Source organism: Callorhinus ursinus, unplaced genomic scaffold (genome assembly GCF_003265705.2).
Source record: "Callorhinus ursinus isolate GAN/ISIS: 27379988/994484 unplaced genomic scaffold, GSC_fseal_2.0 scaffold33, whole genome shotgun sequence".
In the NCBI taxonomy this organism is placed as follows: domain Eukaryota; kingdom Metazoa; phylum Chordata; class Mammalia; order Carnivora; family Otariidae; genus Callorhinus; species Callorhinus ursinus.
The window spans coordinates 14,477,731-14,489,785 of record NW_027397095.1 but is presented as its reverse complement, the minus strand read 5'-3'; the positions used below and the strand labels follow the sequence as shown (position 1 = coordinate 14,489,785).

General features: G+C 50.6%; 1 protein-coding gene across 1 annotated transcript in view; it reads right to left on the bottom strand.

Moving 5' to 3' along the window:
• Positions 1 to 11,304, bottom strand: part of KIAA1210 (KIAA1210 ortholog) — a 65,663-nt gene extending 54,359 nt beyond the window's left edge. The window contains exon 1 of the mRNA XM_073879219.1: positions 11,051 to 11,304. The gene's annotated coding sequence lies outside the window, so the exon portion shown is untranslated. The remainder of the gene's footprint in view (positions 1 to 11,050) is intronic.
• Between the last annotated feature and the right edge of the window lie 751 nt (positions 11,305 to 12,055).

Here is a 12,055-nt window from a genome sequence, read left to right as displayed (position 1 = left end):
CGCTCTGTTGGCCTGGCCCCTTCCCCCCCATGGACACCGCTCTGTTGCCCACTTGAGAGTGACAGGGAAGGACCCAGCCAGCATCTGAGGAATGAAGGAGATAGTGCATGAAAAAGAGCACCGTGCCCAGTACAAAGGAAGTGCTCACTGAACAGTAGGGTTTGTTTTTTTTTTAAAGATTTTATTTATTTATTTGACAGAGAGAGACACAGCGAGAGCAGGAACACAAGCAGGGGGAGTGGGAGAGGGAGAAGCAGACTCCCTGCTCTGCGGGGCTCGATCCCAGGACCCTGGGATCATGACCTGAGCCGAAGGCAGATGTTTAATGACTGAGCCACCCAGGCGCCCCTGAACAGTAGGGTTTTTTAAACAACTACAACAGATAGGGGACATGGGTGTGAGAAATGGGTTCAAGTCTACATCCTGTCTGACAAACATGGATGCATGGGCCCTCAGCCCTAGGGATTCTAATTCCTCATTGGCGGCGGGCCCAGAGATCTGCTTGCTTTATAAGCTCCCAGGCAATCCTGAGGTAAAGGGTCTAGGCGCCGCCCCCCCGTCCCCCCCCTCCCCACGGAAAGAAACCCTGCTGTGAATCACATTAGATACTGCGCATGACTGGGACAGAAAAGCTGAAGTGGGAAGTCATAAGGCATGGATGGCAGGGGCAGGATGGTGAAGAAAAAAGCAACTTGAATGATGTCTAGAGAGGACAGTGACCACAAAGGAAAGTATTTTGTTTTTCTAATAAATATCTCTAAAACTTGACCCTCCAAAGAGGCCCATAGCAACTTTTGGAGAGTTGATGTCCCAGCTCTGCTATTAATTAGCCGTGAGGCCTTGGCACGCCAAGTCCTTTCTCTGGGCCTGTTTCCTCACCCGAGAACTAAGGAATTCAATCAGACTTGGAGTCTAGGATTCCTTTTAGCCCGGGCATTCTAGGATTTTATGATCCATTGAGATAATCTATCAAAATTCCCAGTTCATCTCCAGAGAAGCTGGAGAGGCCCACTCTAAGCCCTACTTGAGTTGGCCAAGAGAGGACCTGCCTTCAGAGCAGACCCTGCAGAAGCCTGTCATATTTTCAGAAAACTCTCCTACTTTCAGATCGTTTAGAGGCAATTTTTAGAAAGTGATTTTTTCTTTTGTTTTTCTTTTTTTAAAGATTATTTATTTATCTGAGAGAGAGAGAGAGCGAGAAGCAGACTCCCCGCTGAGCAGGGAGCCCAGTGTGGGACCCGATCCCAGGACCCCGCAATCATGACCTGAGCTGAAGGTGGATGCTTAACCGACTGAGCCACCCAGGCGCCCCCAAGCTATTTTTTTCCATTTTAAAAATGCAGAAGCTGTGGAAAACAGTATGGAGTTTCCTTAAAAAAAATCAAAATAGCATTACCATATGATCTAGTATTTCCACTACTGGATATTTACCCAAATAGAATGAAGACACTAATTTGAAAAGATAGCTGCACCTCTATGTTTATTGCAGCATTATTCACAATAGCCAAGATATGAAAGCAGCCAAGTGTCCATCAACAGATGAATGGATAAAGAAGATGGGATTATATATGTATATATCACATCTATACATATACATACACACACACACACACACACACACACACACACCCCCAAGGAAATATTACTCAGCCGTAAAAAACGGAATCTTGCCATTTGCAAGAACACGGATGGACCTAGAGGGTATAATGTCAAATGAAGTAAGTCAGTCAGAGAAAGCCAAATACCATATGACTTCACTCACATGTGGAATTTAAGGAACAAAGCAAATGAATAAACAAAGAAAAAAATGAGACCAAAAAAAATCAGGCTCTTAAATACAGAGAACAAACTGTTGGTTGCCAGAGCGGAGGTGGGTAAGGAAATAAAGGGGATTCAGAGCACACTTATCACCCATGAGCCCTGAGTAACTCACAGAACTGTTGAATCACTATATTGTACACCTGAAACTAATATAATGCTGTATGTTAATTACACTCAATTTTTAAAAACAGCAAAATAATTGCATAGGGTTGCAGATTTGACTTAAACTTCCCCATTCGTTCTTTCTGCCCCTTCAAAAAAATTATTTTTAAAATCTTTTCAAATCAGGAACCCATCCGTATGGGGGAGCCAACCACCTCATCCCAGAGAGCTTCCTGCTTCCTCCGAGTCTGAAAGAGCAAACACAGGCCATGTGTGCCTGAAATAAGGTCTTGCATCTTTGACATTTGGCTTCTAGAGCCATAGGCAAAGAAGAAACAGACATTCCTCACATGTCAAAGTAAAACTCTCTTCTTCAAAAACAGGTGATGGAGGTTTAGTGGGGATTCCCCCCCCCCCACTTCATTCCCTTAGAAGGCTTCTGGAGACATCCTGTAAGTAGCACATGTGAATAGTGAACTAACACCAAAAGCTCTGTCCACGTGCTTTATGCAAACTCACGGGAGCAGACTCTCCGCCTTCTCTTCTGGGCTCTGCTTGACGTGTGGGTAGGCAGACATGCCCTGGGCTCCCAGGACGCTTTCCTTTCCCCAAGCCCCACTGACATCAGAGGAGTCTCCCTTTGACTTACTTTTCTCTCCATTCTTCCAGAACGCTTGAGCTTAGAGAAAGGGGAGAGCTGAAGCAGCGAGATCTGATGCAGGGTAAGGAACTGACATGACCCATAGCTTACAGGATGGGCTGGTCCTTGGCCTCTGCGGTCCGCAGGACAGAAAATAAAAGATAATGACCCTATTGATGGAAAAATGCAACATGACTTTAGCAATCTTTAGCAGCAATCTTTTGTGAGATACACAAAAGCCTGCCAGCTTGTTGCTCTTTCCTTATCCATATCTAGACGTTCCCATGCCCTGTATCTCTTCTTTTTCTTCCCTCTCGTTTTCGCTCCTCATTTTGAACATCTCCCTTATATGCTATAGTGGATAAATGAATTATATTGTTATAATCTTATTGTGTTTGTAACAAGGAATACAGTTTCAACTGTTCAAATTAGATGAGTAAAATGGTTTATGTTTCTACTTGCAAAGAAACAATTTCAAGTAAGTTGCTTTAACAGGATGGAGCCCTTTGTTAATTTTTTTCCCATTTAGCCTTGGCCCCAATAGATGAAATTCTTCCTCTCCTCATCAGGCTCTGAGCCTTTTAAGGACAGAAACTCAAACTAATAAAGATCTTCACAAGCTGTGTGACCTGGAACAAGTCATATAATTTCTCCATGCCTGTTTCCTTATCCAAGAAACGAATCTGTCTGGGGACCGAATTCGGGAGATGGAGGGAGTAAGTAGGATGGTTTTCTGCAACGTTCTTGATTCTGTGATCCAGTGGTGTCTACACAGATCTTCCTTTATTGCAGAAAGAGAAATCTGGCACCTTGACCTTCTGAAGACGAAGGATAACATAGTCGCAAAAGTGTGAGGCTATGGAGCTGGACAAATCTAGCTTTGGAATCCTGGCTCTTGTCAATTACTTGCTTGCGATCTTGGGCAAGTCACTGAGCTGTTCAAAACCTAAACTTCCTTATCCGTGAAGTGGGGCTAAGAGTAGTGCCTCCATCATACACCACCTGTGAGGACTCACTCATTTAATAACTGTTTGTTGAGCACCTGCCGTGTGCTAAGAAATCAGAACGGTGCTCAAGAAAGAGAAGGGTCCTGCTCTCACAGGCAATTTGGTAACTAGCTCATAGAAAGCTCTCGGCATGGGGTGTCACACATAATAAGCCCTTGGGACATGTTAGCTATTCTCATCATCATTCTCATCCCATGGTGTGGATGACATGTGTCCCCTGTTCTTCATGGCTCTCCCAAAAAGTAAGGGATGAGGCTTCCTGCAGTTACCTCTACTCTCCCCGGTGGCCCCCTGGTGGCCGGCTTTGTAGAATGGGCACACAGAGCACGGTGACTTCTTTCAGGGCTCTCCCAAGTTCAGGAGAGGCTGCTCAGGCTGCTCATTAACACTGTGTTTGTGACTCGCTCAGAGCCCCATGCTTTCTCCTTTGTCCTCCTCTGTCCCTAGACGGTCCAGACTGCTCTTCTGGGCAGAGAGACTCCTCCTCTCAAGAAAGGCCTAAACAGTTTACCCGTGCCCTCAGCCAACACTTGCACTTCCTTTTCCATCCCAGAGGAACAGAAATGGGATTACAACTAATTAAGTGGCTAACAGTTGCTCATCAGGTGGTGAGGGAGCTCACGTTTCCCGAGGGCAACCTATGGGCCCATCAGTTACCTGATTTAATCCTTGTGACAACCCTGGGAGGTAGGAATCATTATATCCATTTTACAGAGGGAACAACTGAGGCTCAGGCAGGCTAAGGCCTTCATTCACCCATGGCTATACAGCTAGCAAGTAACACCGCGAGGATTCAAACCCATGTCTGGCTCCAAAGCGTCATGCGCTTTCTACTATATGGTGCCCATGATTTTCAGCGTGTGTAGCTCTCAGGCCAGATGCTGTGCTGGGTGGCCGAGCCGTCGGAGGGCATGGCCTTAATGGCCTGCGGTGAGCTGCGGTGAGGCCCTCCCCTCTCCCCTCGCGGCCTGGGAGCCAGGCTGGTCCACACACTGCTCCCGTTCCCCCAACTCCAAATGCCGAGCTTCCGTGCGTCCTTCAAGTGGTGCGTGGACTCTCCCGCCACACGCTTGGCTGGGGGACGGAGGGAGGAGGGCCCGACATTGTGGAGAGCTCCTGGTTTCCCCACTGCTCTCCAATAACCCCCCCACCCCGGTGCAGGCACCCTCGTTTCGAATGTACGACAATTCTCCCAAGGCAGAACTTCCGTGCTGACTCTAAGCAAAAGCACTCTTTCGTGCAAACTCAGAACATAAACCTCACGTTCATAGAGCGCTCTGTCCTCTTCAAACCACCTCCAGAGCCATATGGCCCTCCCAGCAATCCTGTGACATCGACAGAGAGGGAAGTAGCATTATTGTGATGATCATGTTATTCCCGTTTTACAGATGAGAAGAGCAAGGCCCAAAGAGGCCCGCCTATGGTCACGCGGCAAGAGCCGAGAGTTAGGGCTCTGTTTTTCAAGAATATTGCAGGGGAGATCTTGTTTAGAAGCCCTGCAGAAGCCCCACTTACAGGACGACAATTACTATACTGACCACAGATCGCTGGCAATGATTAACATCTTTCAAATGCTTTCTGCGCCAGGCACTGTGCTACATGATTTACTGCTCACACATTACTGCATTGTATGTTCATCATCTTCCAAGGAATAGGTCCCATTATTACCCCCGTTTTACAGATGAGGAAACTGAGGCTCAGAAGGCTTAGATGACTCAAACCTGTCAAGCTAGAAAGTGGTGGTCCGTGAACACAGATTTAGGACTGTCTGGTCCCAGAGCCACGAACCACTAGGGCTATAGTGCTGCTAAAGCTGAGTCTAATATGGAAGCCCCTCGGCCCATGTGGCTATTTCACTTTAAATCCATTTAAGTGGAATAAAATAAAAACTCAGTTCCGCGGTCACACTAGCCACACGGCAAATGCTCGGTAGCCAAACGTGGCTTGTGGTTCCCATTACTGGGCAGAAGAGATAGAGAACACTCCAGAAACTTCCATCACCAATAGAAGCTTCTATTGGATAATGCTGGTCTAAACACTCAGGGTGCTCCTCTTTGGACTTCCAGTTCGGTAAAGTGTTATTAGTTTAAGGCAGGGCTTCTCAATCTTGACACTGCTGACATTTGGGCTGGAAAATTCTTGGTTGGGGGCGGGAGGGTGAGGGGCTCTTCCTGAGCACTGCAGGATGTTCAGCGGCATCCCTAGTCTCTACCCACTAGATGTCAGTAGCACACCTTTCCCCTAGCTGTGACAGCTAAAAATGTCTCCAGACATTGCCATACGTCCCCTGGGGAGCAAAATCAGTCCCCACATCCCTGCTGAGGACCTCTGGGTTAAGGTTACCAATGCATTTGAAGTAATCAAATGGCCAATCTTTCATTAACCTCACCTTCTGAAAACAAGCTATTTCACCCAAACTCATTTCTCCTACTGAATCATGGTTTACAGCAAGTCGCATCGGATGGGTGGTTTTAATAGCTATTGGAGAGTTCATGAAAAGAGTAAAGGCATTTAAAGCAACAGAACATGAGTGAAGATGCCAAGAGAGGATTACTGGAATGTCCTGTACGATTAGGTCCTCAAATTTCCTAGCCACCAACCATAACTGTGAATTTGTAAAGGAAAGATACAAAATGGATTGCTTTAAAAAGCTAGAAGAGCATTAAAGGAGAAAATCAATTCAGAAACCACAGAAGCAACAGCATCGCATACTACATTTTGGCTACTGATTTCCAGAAATAACAAACAACAAAAATTGTGCCCCGTGAGAAATTAGCCAAAGAATCCCCCAAACGCTAAAGTTGGCCCAACAGCAAATGGGCTTTCAAAGACTTCAAATGAAACTAGTATGAACATTCTCATATAAAATGCTGAAATTTTGGTTACTGATGAAATAATAGACATTTCCACATTTTAAATATATTCCCAAGGAAACTCAACCTCCCTACGGCAAACGGAACAGTCGGGACGCCGCTAATGACCAAATGAAACCTGCCAACTACATCTTCCGAGAACTCTCCAAAAGCTTAAAAAAAAAAAAAAAAAAAAAAAAAGCTTTAAAACCATTTCCTCCCAATGAATTTTTACAAGTTAAAAAGTTTACCTATATTATAAATAGTCCATAAAGGCAAACTTTTGGTAAACTGGTAGATACGGCAAGTAGTTTATTCAAGAACTTGCCCCGGGGGAGGCTGGGGGCCTCCTTTGACAGTGCCTCTCCAGGGGGGGCACCTGGCATTCCACCGGCTCTCCTATGGCTCTCATGAACGGAAAGTGTCTCGGGCAGATGCCACAGGGAGAATGCAGGTTAGCAAAATGCCCAGTCTGGGCCCCTTGCCAGGGAACTGGACTTAACAGCTTTTCTTCTAGAACAAGAAGAAAGGGGGTGGGGAGGAGAAGGAGAAGAAGGGGAAGAAGGGGAAGAGAAAGAGGAGGAAACACCGGGAAGAAGAGAAAAAGAGAAGGAAGCCAAGTGCCACAGGGATCTCTAATGACCACATCAAACAATTACAGGGAGGAGTGGAAGCTGGGAGATTAGTAGCTGCAGCTACACACGTCTTCCTGCTGGCTTCTGTTTGCCTTCCCCAGCTGGAAGCTCACACGGGGCCAGGCTTTGTGTTCGGGAGAACAGGATGCAGGCGGAATGGGGAGCCAGTCCAAGACTGTCGGCTACTGGAAGGACCTGCGGGGTGAGACCTCTTCCAGCATCTGGGTGCCAGGGGCCTCCGCAGGGCGAAGAAGGAATGCATTGGTCCCCTGAATACCTGCAACTAGAACTCATAAAAAGTCAGTATTTGTGGCCTCTGGTCTCCAACAGCAATCCATACAGCATGGCGGGGGGGGGGGGCATCAGGGAAGGTGTGCAGCCAAGGGGAGCAGGCTGGCGCATCGATCACAATAGCTACACCCTGGTCAGATGTCAGGTGGCTGTTGCCAAAACGCTATACCTCACCTTCCTGAATCCTCTTCTTAGAGTAGGAGAAGCTGACTGGCACAGTGTGAGGGGCCCACTGAGCTGGCTGGCTCCCCGAGATGGCCGCCAAGCATTGGAATGACACGAAAGCATTGAAATTCCATGGAAACATACATTGTCGGGAGTAATCCAACAATCACAGGTCAGTTTGACTGAGAGCCAGCCCCTGGACCAAGGATGGCAAGGTGTCAGCCAAGGGGAAGTCCACAACCTAGGACGGCAGAGGCTTGGAGAAGACGGGCTGGGAGGGAAGGGCAAGGTTCAGGCCCAGGACACCTGGAGTGGGAAGGGGGCTGAAATGGGAAAGGCGCTGTAACCGGAGAGATTGGGGTGGCCAAGAACAAAGTTGCCCTAGCTCACTCTTTTGTCTTGGGCTGAATCTGCCTCTGCAACAGCCCCAGCTAGGGCCCCCAGCATCCCGGGGGGCGTGCTTCTGGTTCTCTGCTCAAAGGACAAACCTTCCTCTAGTGCACGCTATACAGCTCTAGGCTGCAAGTCAGGGTACTCAGGATTCTGATCTTGGAATTGTCATTGCCTGGTGGCCCAAGGAGAATCGTTTAATGTCTTTGGGGCCCAATTTCCTCACCCTTAAAATAAAGACATTTCACCCATGCCACCATTACAGGATCTTGTCTGGTTAAGAAAGTTCTTTTGCTTGGGGTGCCTGGGTGGCTTAGTCAACTAAGCATCTGCCTTCGGCTCAGGTCATGATCCCGGGGTCCTGGGATCAAGGCCCGCATCAGTGGGGAGTCTGCTTCTCCCTCTCCCTCTGCTGTTCCCCCTGCTTGTGGTCTCTCTCTCTCTCTCTCTCTCAAATAAATAAATAAAATATTTTTTTAAAAAAAAGAAAGAAAGTTCTTTTGCTTTTCCTTCATCTCCTCATATATACTGGCACATAATTACGGTGGCATGTAATTCAAGACTACTAGTATTTTCTCCCTTTCACCAATAGGCATATTCACTGATCCCTTGATAAATTCCTGTCCCCTGCTGTCACACCATGTCTATGAAAATAACGGGACTTACTAGCTAGTTACCTCAAGCAAGAACCATATCCACCATAACCGGTTCAGAATTTAAACACCAAAACCGGTCCCCTAGGAACTGGAGTAGAGCAAGGCATCAGTGAGGCTGCTGGCATGGAGTCAGGGCCTACAAGGGTATATATGGGTGGCTCCGAATATATACCCATTTCCACCTCTGGCCAAACACCACAATCATCTCCAACTCATCAAATAAACGTACACACCTATAAAACCTAGACTGCAGAGGTGATCTGCAGAGGAAACTGAGCCAACCCTTACGCCACAGCCGATAACTGCGAGGCTGCATCTTGTCCAGCTTTGGAAGAAACTGAGAAACCTAAGACGATGCAGAAAATGTTCAGGTGTTTTCCCACTCTCCCAAATTCCACTCTCCCTTTCCGTCCCTGTCTCCCTCCCCTCGGCTCTCCCTGACTGAGCTTATCCCTCCCACCCCACCTCCTGCAGACCGGACCGCTCTTTACCGGGCTGGCCGCTCCCTAAGAAGGCGAGCTTCTCAAGGAGTCGACAACACGCCTCCAACAAATGCTTGTACCAGACGCCATGCCTGTTTGGCTCCGGGAAGGGAGAGCACGCGTCCCCCCCAACAGTATTGAGCACAAAACTTCCTACAGAGCAGGTGCACCATGTTTCCAAATGTCTACCGAGTCGCTCTACCCGTTAGGTCCTCCAAGGGACTCCCAGCCACTTCCTTAACCTCCTCAAATGCTTTCCTACCATGTCTCCCGTTCCTTCAGCCTAGTTTCAATAAACGGTCAGATGAGCTCGGGCCTTCAGCTGGGGTGACAGGAATAGCCACGGGTCCATGAGTGTCTCTTTTCCACCCCAGAGGCCTCACGCTGCCACGGATCCCCTCCATAGAAGGCAGACATCGGCATGAAGGGGCCCTGAGGAAGGCCCGTGGTTCAAGCAGGAGAATCTAATATACGCGGGCACTGAGCGCCAGGGAAGAAGGGCTGGACGCTCACCTGGGAGCAGTAACCTTGCCCTTGTCACCTCCCATGGCAGTGGCTCTATCTCTCCCGCCTCCCAAGGCCTCCACCGCCAACCTCTCTGTCATCTGGTGCTACAGCGAATTACGCCGTAATTTCCACCGCAGGCATCCAAGGCCAGAGGTCAAGGGCACGACCGGCAGGTGAGCCCCGGAGGTGGGGTTTTCGAAGAGTGGCAAGGCCACTTTTCACCGGTCAGACTCCAGGCCCATCGAGAACAGGAGCGGGCTACGGTGCCAGTTTGGAAGCAAGAGCCGAAGGGGGCGGTCAGTGTCCCCACAACCCCCTGCCTGAACCACCTCCAAAGCGGATGCCCGGTAAAATCACACCAGAGGCTGCCAGGCCCGGTCTAGCCAGTGCTTTTCCACGTGAGGAGAGGGCAGCGCGGGCCCGGTGCTACTGGAGACCTGCGGTGAGTGAGCTTTCTGGCCCTGACTCCAGATGGTGACAGCTTCGTGAATGAACCGGGAGAATACTCATGGACACTGGCGCCCCCACTGAGCCGTATGAGTGGATCCGTTTTGCTTAGTATCTTCTTCCTGGTGTCACCGCCCGCAATAGGTACACGCCACACCCCAAACCACCCCTGTGGGTGCAGCGTGAGAATACTGGGCTTGGAGTCCACACCGTTCCAGTAGTGGGGGGACTGCAGTTTGTACAGGTTACACCAGATTTAGAAAATTAAGATAACTCAGAAAAGTTAAAGTGATTTTCTCCACTCATTCAAATTCTGCTCGCTTTCCATCCCGCTTGTCCTCCTTTGTCCTCTCTCTCCTTCTCTGTCTCTGCCTCTCTCTCTGTCTCTCTCACTTTTTGCCCCCCCCCCCCCCTCCCCCCCCCCCCGCCATAGCTGTATTTTCAGCCCCACCCAGAACCAAACGCTCCGGTGTCCCTGAAACCCATGATTTCACCGAATGAATGATCACCGCGAGAGTTACTTTAACGGTGCTCCCAGTCCGTGAAATGAGCCTTGTCAAATCCAGGTCCGCGGGGCGATTTGTTTTAAGAGGACGCGGGCTAGACTTATTGCACGTTTATTACACGTGCACGTTGGAACCTGCAGCTTGGCCCTCGCCTCTCTGGCTGCCCGCCCGCCGGGGACAGAAACATCCTCGCGGGGCAACTGTCCCGTCTCAGACCCTCGAGCCATTTGTCACGCGCGCGCTCCGGGCGAGGATGCCCCGGCGCCGCGGACGACCCTCGCCCCGGGAGAGAGGCGGGGCATCGCGCGGCGCGAGGAGGGGCACCCCGGTCCCACTCTTGCTGCTTGGCCCCCTCTTCCCTACGCGGCGGCCCTCCTTCCCTCTGCGAGGCGACCAATCAACCACCGCAGCGGCCCCGGCGAGACGCCCCGCCTCCGCGGCCCGGCCCCGCCCCGCCGCCGCCCCGGGGACTCACATGAGCCAGGGGCGGCCCTCCCTTGCCTCCCCCCCGGCCCCCCACCCCGGCCCGCGCCGCTTTCCCACGCCCACCTGCGTCCGGCTCCCAGCGCGTGCTGCCACCGGGTGGCGGGTTCGAGCCCCGGCACCCCCGGGTGGGGAGAGACCCCTGCGGGGGCGGCCGAGCGCTCCGCCACCCTGGGCTCCCGGGAGCCTAGTGGGAGCAGTGCGGGCGCCCGCCACTTACTCCTGAGTCTTCAGGCAGGCGGAGAAGCCAGCCACGGTGCTTCGGCACTGCCGCGCTGCCCAGGGGCGGGCGCCGCGGGCATGCGGGTGGGACAGCTCGGCAGCCAGGGGCCCGCACGCACAGCCCACGCCCGCGGGCCGGTGCACTAACGCAGATAAAAGTTTCTGCTCAAGGCCTCTCGCTGGCTGCTGAACTAGGTCCAAAATGGGCCGGACTTGTTCCTTACGAGGCTTCGAACTGTTAATTCCCCTTTTTCCCCTGCCTCCGACTTCCCGCCACCGGAGCATCCTCGGTGCAAAATACCAGATGCTCGGTCTTAGGCTAAGTCTGTATCCCCGCAGGGCTAAGGAGTGTGCGGAGTCTCTAGGAGGGGAAGCCCTCGGGGCTTAGCCCAGACCTTTACCCCGGGGGGGGGGGCGCAGAGACGGACACTCACCAGCTTTGGGAAGGCAATGTGAATAAGTCACTTTCTGGCATTTTAGATTCTGCAGGCTGGGGGGCGGGTGGGGCAGAGGGAAGGGAGAGGCGAGGCAGATTTTAAATAGCAAGGTTGCAGACATTCCCCCCTCAATCCTTCTGAGCTGTTCTCGTTCAATCTTAAGGAAAATGATTTACACCCTAAGCAAGGCTGGAGTCACAAAGCTGAGAGAGAGTGAGAGAGAAGAGAAGAGGGCATGACTGTCCTTAAAGCTGTGAAATCTCAATGCCCTTCAGATGGAGGTCCCCAGCAAAGATCGTGAATGCACAGTGGATCCCCATTATAACACGGTTTACATTACATGGATTCGGAGATACTGCTGATCAGATTGTGTCTGCAGAAAACCGAGAGAACTAGAGAAAGAGCAAAAGGG